General features: G+C 43.1%; 1 long non-coding RNA gene across 2 annotated transcripts; it reads left to right on the top strand.

The window, feature by feature from the left end:
- Positions 1–2,963: 2,963 nt before the first annotated feature.
- LOC100280186 (uncharacterized) lies at positions 2,964–7,099 on the top strand. Of its 2 annotated transcripts, none has more exons than NR_152378.1 (4): positions 2,964–3,482; positions 4,770–4,897; positions 6,560–6,652; positions 6,750–7,099. It is a non-coding gene; the product is annotated as an uncharacterized lncRNA (long non-coding RNA). The 2 variants fall into 2 exon arrangements; NR_152379.1 differs by adding an exon at positions 5,856–5,932 and having other exon boundaries at positions 2,982–4,897; positions 6,750–7,098.
- The last annotated feature ends 266 nt before the right edge of the window (positions 7,100–7,365 follow it).

Genomic DNA, 7,365 nt, shown 5'->3' with positions numbered 1-7,365 from the left:
TCAAGATACGGTTGCCAAGTCACCTGCAAAAGTTTTAGAAAGCCCATGTAAGCACGCTGGTGTCGTGTGATAAAAGTAGAAAGGACATGTAAAAAGAAAAAAGGAGATAACTCACCATCGAAGGAGTAAGTGCGTCGAGCTCGTTTGAGTACTCCACGTAAGCACGCTGGTGTCGTGCGAATGGCTCCTCGACCTGGTCCCAGCGGTAAGCAGCCGTGGGCTTAAGCCGATGTCCGGCTACCACGAACCACTCACGAGGAGGAAACTCTCTGGGTCGCCCGACGGGTATGTGTGCCCACATCCACAGCTGTAGTAGGTAGACACATCCACCTAAGCTGGCGGTCCTCGACGAACGACGACAAGCCTCGCAAAGTTGCCTGTACAGGAAGGCCAACACTGCTGAAGCCCAGCTGTAACCTCCGGTCGTATCCCAGTCAGTCAGGCAGGGCAGAAACATCCATGACGCGCTGTCGCCTGTCGCGTATGGAAAAAGAACTGAACCAAAGAGATGGAGAATCCAAGCTCGACAATGGTATCCAACCGTCTGCTCATCTGCACCAGGTGGACACTGCCCAAAGCTCTGCCTAAGCCAGGTCAGTGGGACTCCGGTGTTGTGGCTACCTCGTAGCTCATCCGGAAGCAGTCTCCCAAGAAAGGCCTCCACCCTCTGCCTCCAACCGCCTGGTGATGCCTGACCGGTCACTGGACGACCCATAATGCTGAGACCAAGAATCTTCTGGCAATCTTCAAGCGTCACGGTCATCTCACCGCAGGGAAGGTGGAAAGTGTGAGTCTCTGGCCGCCACCTATTGGAAGACAAAAGAATACAAAATCATTAGTATGCAAAGTAGATTTGATAATTGTAAATATTAAACAACTAGAGAAGTCTTTACCTGTCGACCAGAGCCGTCAACGCCGCTGGGTTGAAAGTGGGCAGCCCACGGCGGACCTGGTACGATAAGACGTCCAAGCCAGCCCTCTGTAGGAGAGGAGTGTACCTCTCATCGTACCTCATCTCCTCCAGAAACCGGTCGTGGGTCCGGACCCGCAGAACGGGCAACACCTAGCAATCAAAACAATTTTCATTAGTCAAATATAGGTCGCATATATTAATTCAAATATAGGTCGCAAATATAGCAAACAAAATATTACCTCTCCCTCTGCGGTGAGACGACCCCTGTGGTGCTCGTCGTAGTGAGGGTCCAGCAAGTGGAACTGCGCCATCCTGCAAATTAAGATACCAACATATAAGAATATAAGTTGTAACAAAAACATCGACAAGTCTACCGCATGTACAAAGTTGTGTATACAAAAATATATCACACCTGACTAAGTGTCCAAATGCATGTACGTGAGTTGTGGCCAAGTCTGCCGCATTTTCCGCATTCATTCTGCTCTGGGTCCACGAGAAAGGGGGACGCTCGTCCTCTCCTACTGCGACCGGAAACCTGATCCATAACCATGTTGCACCGGCTCCTTTTCCTACTACCACGTTTGTCCCATCGATGCGCTGGATCAGCAACGTATACCGGACCGGTGTACGTTGGCCATTGTGACTCATCAAGAAATGGCTCAAAACGAGGGCTCCAGGTACGTACTAAGCTCTCTACACTGAACTCAGAAGGTATTCTGCTCTCAAATGCAAAGTTACGATGACGTGCGGCCGCAACATAATGAGAACATGGAAAATGGTATTGTCTAGGTTTACCACATCCGCACCAGAATGCATCAAGTAACACGACATGTGTCCTCGAAGGTCGCACCTCACCATCGGAAGTTATGCCGCCTAGTGTTGTTACCTCGTATTTACCCAGCTCCTCATCAAAGCATTGTACCTCATGTCTATGGGCACGTTCCTTTGCATTATTAAGGTGTGATGTTGGTTTAGGTGCCCATCTCTGCCCTCGGGTCTGCATTGCCTTGGCCTGCGCGTGTCTATCATTAAACCAAGCCACAAGCCTATAAAAAGTGAATGTTACTATAGCATTGACTGGCATGCCCCGTATACCCTTGAGCACACTGTTAAATGACTCGGCCATGTTGCTAGTCTGAAACTCGAACCGCCAGCCACCTTCGTCGTAGGCCCTTGTCCATTTGTGCGGTTCCCTCAGCAATCCAGCAATCCAGTTCTTACCTTCAGCATTTGTTGCATCTTTTAGTTCCTTCAACTTATCCTCGAAAAACGAAACCTCCAACTGACGACATACCTCCTCAAACACTACAACACATATGACCTTCTATGACGTTTGCATGATGACATTAAATAAATTCGTCATTAAATCGATTGCTTTATGACGATTTGTAGCAAATAACTAAGTTTAGTGACAAAAATCTAACAATTGTCATTGAAAACGTCATAGATTTTTTAGGATTCATATTTGTGACGATATCATGTGACAATTTGCATTTGTCATTCAAAAGATTTCGTCATTTCAAGTTGTACATCATGGTTGTGATGATATCAAATGTCAATGCCTATTTGTCATAGATATTTAATCTATTTTAGAAAAGAAACTCTGTATACTCCATGTTTGTGCTGAGTGTAACACCCAGGTGTTTCACGAAGTGTGGAATTTAATAATCACCCAAAGCAGTGAATGTGATTTTGAAAAGTGTTTGAATTTTATAATTCGGACCACACTAGAGATCCAAAAAACAAGGCATAAAGTTATTAGTCAAATTGTTCTCCAATCAATTGTTTGGATAGTGGACGAAATTCGTCTGACTTCAACTGATTCAGATGTCGATTAAAATATTGTAGCCAATGTCTTTTTGTTCAGTCCATTTACATCTCGCTTAAACCCTAATCTAAGCACCAAGATATTTTGTTTGCTTTTGTTCAAAAAAGGAAAATCCATCTTTTTCTTTTCCCCGCCGCCATACTCCCTCAAATTATTTCCCCACCGCCTCCATTAGCCCTATCCGGCTATCCCTCAAGAACGCCCTCTCTCCACGCTTGTGCCAATTTCTTCGCCCTCCACCAGTGAGCACGCCAAGCCACCGCCCCTTCCTGTTGCCCAGCGCCCCCCTGCAGCGCGCCCGCCCGCCCGCCTCCCTACCCTGGCCGCGGCGGCCTTCGCTCCATGCACCTGCTTTAGGTTGCGCCGCCGTGCGCCCTCGCTGTGCCGGCCGACCTCGCCGCGGCCTGACCCAGTCATCGTCCCTGCTTCATCTCCCCGTCATGCTCCTCCATGGGCGTGGTGATCACCTATGCCGTCGTAGCCATGCCTTGGGCGCCACACCGGCCGTCAGCCTCATCTCTCTGCTCGCCTGTCTCCTTGCCTCCCTGTGCTCACCACGCCGGACGCCGCTCCCAACCCTCCACACTTCCCTCCCCAGGCCGCGGCGGCCTTCGCTCCAGCTCTGCCTCGCCATCGACTGAGTCCCCACGTCCCTGCGCGGCGACGTGCTCGCCCAGGCCCTGCCAAGGACTCCTGCGAACTCCAACCTCATCGCCTAGCCCCGCCACCGTTTCTAAAGTGGTGATCCACAACTTCCCTCTGTTGTCAGTGAATACAATTTTTGCTAGTACCTTGCTGATGTATGTGTGTACCGTGTACGTGTGTGCAATTGGAGCATAGGAATCCCATGAATGTGTGGAGAAGCAAGCCCCAACACGACGCCCGCTAGATTTTCGATAAAATGAGTGAACTAGGGTTTCGTCGTTGTTCTTGCAAATATCGAATTTAGTCTTGGTGGGCTAATTCTCTATTTTTGTTCGTTGGTTGATTGATGGACTGATAATTCTCTAGGAGTGTGTAGGTTCATGATCATTTTTTATTTCTGATTCTGAAAACAATTGGTTCCTAGTAAGATATTTTACTTGAGTGGGTGTGGTCAGATTTTGTATTGTCCAAAATCCGTGATTTCTCTGTTAGGGCCCATACTAACGTTAGTCTAGTTCTTGGTTTTCTTCTAATTTTAATTTGGCTTACTCGCTCAGTATGACCACATTCATTATTAAATTATTAGTCATATTGTACAGTTGCTTTCAGACATTTATTAGGCATTGGATATTATTATTAGCAAAAGCAACTTGCTTACCGTACTCCTTTTTTGAGCTGTGATATGTGAAATTGAAGTGATTGATCTCGTGGCACTGTTAGTATTGTTGGTCATTAGATTGATTGCCAGGAACGAATGGAACTCTTCCTCTACTGAATCTGTTATGCTTTAGATCTTTAGGTTGATGTGAATGTAGTTTCATGAAATTTTATACTATTTAATAATGTTTATCCGTTAGATCAAATGGTATGTTATCCTAATCAGCTAGTGTATGATTCCATTAATGTAGTGTTGGTTTCCAGGCAAGCCCCAATGCATACAACCCTATGGTTGTGCTTTTAAATGTTTTTTAATACTCTTAAGTCTAGTGAGTTGTGCATTAGGTGAAAATGAAATAGAATGTGCTCCCTATTCAGAGTCCCTTTGTACACTTATTTTTTCCTAAAATTCTCGGGAGTCCTGATCTATTTGGAATTTTGGATGGAGGGAGTAGTATCTTGGGCTGATGAGGATACTCTGGTTGTTCGCGTTCCATAAATTTTGTTGCATTGTGGTGAGAGTTTGAGAATGTTCTATGTTTGTTCTATCATTTTTGCTTCAAATTCTCATGTGTTCTGCATGTGCTCCTTGTGCGGAGTTCGAGAATTTCCTACATTATGTACTTACTTATTCATTTCAAGTTGTCTTTATTGAATATTTGTTTGTTTGTGAAAATGTTGTATCATTGTGGCCATAAGTTATTTAGGGAATAACTCTGGTTGCAGATGATCCATTCAGCATGTCCTCGTGCTCATCGCATGGATCATATCTGGGCTCACACTGGGGCTCGTCGCTCGGCCTCGTCGAGCTAGAGATCCTCCAACATAGCAGCACAGACGCCAAGAAGGCTTAGGTTGGTCCAATCTGAACCCCTACATATTCCCTGTTGTTACCTCGTTGTGCTCGATCTGGTTACTGCCCTATGTGTGGGTTTGTTATATTGGTAGTGGAGATCTCACTGTCGTGGCTTGTTACATTAGGTAATAGGGATGAGAGCATCATATACTCTATTGGATTCTCAAATTCCTCTGCAATTTTGAACATTAGAGCGTCTTTAGTGTATGTGGTGAATTTTTTTCTCGCCCCTATTAGAAGTCTGCTAGATTTTGTAGGTGGTGGTAATGATAGTGAGGATATAATCTGATGGTAACACCAACATTGACATATTATTTACATGTAGAAGTGTTTGAAAAGGGATGTAGAACAAACAAAAAAGGGTATAGTCAGGAATAAGGAAAAACAATATGGATGGGATTCATTATTTTGTAAGGTTCACCTCGTTCCAGTGATATATGAAATGATACATCAGATAGGTGGGAAGTGGAAGTAGAATGCAATGGATAATAATAAAAATTGATCACTCGAGTATCCTGGATCTACCATTTTTGTTTACTAGGGTAGCATGCACTTTCGGTTTTGTCTTACCTGGTAATCTTTACAGTGCGAAAGGATCTCTAGCTGAGTTGATTAGGTTATCTAACTAGCACTCCTTAGGTTTTGAGTTTGACTCTCTGTGTAAGCATTTTAGGCTATATTAAAAAAATCTAATGGGTTGTCCCATGGCAAACCACTGCTCTAAGCCTCGACCCCGGTGATGTCTTGGTTGTTCTCAAATGGGCTACGGTGTTGTTGCTACGCCAAAGCATAGGTCCAAGGATCGCCCTCGGTGCAGTCTTTTAGCATCCCCTTTTTAGTTACAGTGGTCTATTGTTATTGCCTTATTGAAGTCCAACTCAATTGTCGTATTTGCCCTTGACTAATGGTTCTTCTGTCCCTCATGTTTGGTTTACTATTTACCATGTTTGCTGCAGCTGTCATCCTTCTAGTTGTTCAAAAGCAGCACTAGCTTCATGTCACCCTATTGTTGTGTAATGTTGCTGCCATGGAGGTAGAATATTTGGATTGTAATCATATCAATTATCACACTATTTTGTACTCTAGAACTGAATTCATTTGCTAAAAGAATGTATGGTAATATCAGAATTATTTTGAAGCTTCTAATGAATTATCCTAGCATCAACACTTAGACCTTTTAACTCATTATTGGGAGAGAGGGACAAGGTTCTGAAGTTGTATGTGTTCAACTTTTTTGGCACCATGTCACCATGATTTTTTGTAATCCTATTTATGTTTATCTTACATTTTGGAACTAGTTGATGAAGTTTAAATAAGATTGAGAATACAACCTATTGCATCCACTATATAAGCTTATTTCTCCCGGTTGCTACTAGTTTCTTTCATCATCCAACTTCAACACATTCAATTTGTGTTAGTCCAAATACATCGTATGGTGTATGTATATCTGATCAATATTATTTTCCGAGTCCTAAATCTACTATCAAACTTCTCATACGAGTGTTCTTTCACTAGTTGATACTCTTACACCTTATTCCTTTTTATTTTTGTATTCTAAAGTCATTGATAGGTAGGGCATAGGTCACATATTGTTTTTTTCTGATATCTTTTGCACTACATTCTATTTTAACCATTGAATTTTATGTTAACCTCATTGCAGCCTTTGCAGGCACTTCCTATATTTCTTGATAGGATGTTTCATCATGTTCTTGCTGTAATATTGTCAGTGACATTTGTTCTTGCCTTTGGAGAGGTATTCATCTGATGTCCAAAATTTACTATTTGCTCATTGTGTGGTTTGACTGATAGTGATTGTGTGGGCATCTCATACTTCCCCGTGCTCTTCGCAGGGATCATATCTGAGCTCAGACTGGGGCTCATGTCGCTCGGCCTAATGTAGCAGCACAGTCATTTCAGGAGACCATTGATAGTATGATGAGGTCGATGCAAAAAAAAATAACAACCACCTTCATCAACTATTAAGCTTCAGTCGAGGTCAAGCGTGTCCATCTTTAAGTCTGCTTGACCACTATAGGATCTGTAACCTTATGGATGTTATAGTAGCTAGTAACAATATGCTTAATATTTAGTACTTGAGTTGAAGTTATAGGATTTTCTTTGGAATTGAAGTTAAAGGATTTGTAGATATATGTTTTGACGTTATATGATTCTCTAATGGATGAAATATTCGTGTTCAACATATTAATATGATATTTTGGTTGTGATGTGTAATATTCCATGATGGTATGAATTCATACGATGTGTTTCTTTTGATGACGATTATATGTGTCACAAATGCTTTACATCGTCACTTGCCACGTTAGTGGCCACTGCATCCCAATTTATGACGAAATTCTTCATCACAATAATTTTGCCACGTGATCAAATCTATGACAAATATTTTTGTCATAAAGGTTTTGCCATGTCACATCTCACGTCATCACCATTAGCCATGTGGCAATTCAT

Source organism: Zea mays, chromosome 2 (genome assembly GCF_902167145.1).
Source record: "Zea mays cultivar B73 chromosome 2, Zm-B73-REFERENCE-NAM-5.0, whole genome shotgun sequence".
NCBI classification, from domain to species: domain Eukaryota; kingdom Viridiplantae; phylum Streptophyta; class Magnoliopsida; order Poales; family Poaceae; genus Zea; species Zea mays.
The sequence above is the reverse complement of the archived record's forward strand: the minus strand, read 5'-3'. Positions and strand labels throughout refer to the sequence as shown.